The following is a 490-nucleotide window of genomic DNA, read 5'->3' as shown; positions in this document are numbered from 1 at the left end:
GAACTGTATAACTGTCACTAGTAACAAAAAAAAAGTACTCGTAGGCCTGTTTCCGATGCTGCAAAGGTCACTAAATTCATCAACTTAAAGGTTTTAGTCTAATAGCCTGTTAATGATCATCTTGTCTTCGGAGCCCCTACGAAACACGCGCACAGTTGTTTACAAGTCGGTTCAGTCAGCCAGAAACTCGCTGGTTAACAGCTGGGCCCGATGCCAAGTCAGTGCTGATGACCTACGATTCGCTAATGTCAGTTGGGTGAAAAGATATATCACCCCCTTTAACAATTTGACCCTGACGTTTGGAAATCAGATTAATAGTGGCCTGTTTAGTTCGAACACGTACAGTTTGGTCCGCTTGACTGTGCCTGTCTTTAGATCAGATAAACACGGTAAAAAACTCATTATAAAATCTAACGCGTCTTCGTCATCCAGCAACACAGATGACCTTAAGGGAACATGGCGGCAAATGACCTTTGTGCCAAATTTTGAA

Source organism: Branchiostoma belcheri, unplaced genomic scaffold (genome assembly GCF_001625305.1).
Source record: "Branchiostoma belcheri isolate BF01 breed outbred unplaced genomic scaffold, Haploidv18h27 scaffold182, whole genome shotgun sequence".
NCBI lineage: Eukaryota > Metazoa > Chordata > Leptocardii > Amphioxiformes > Branchiostomatidae > Branchiostoma > Branchiostoma belcheri.
This window is presented reverse-complemented; position numbering follows the sequence as displayed.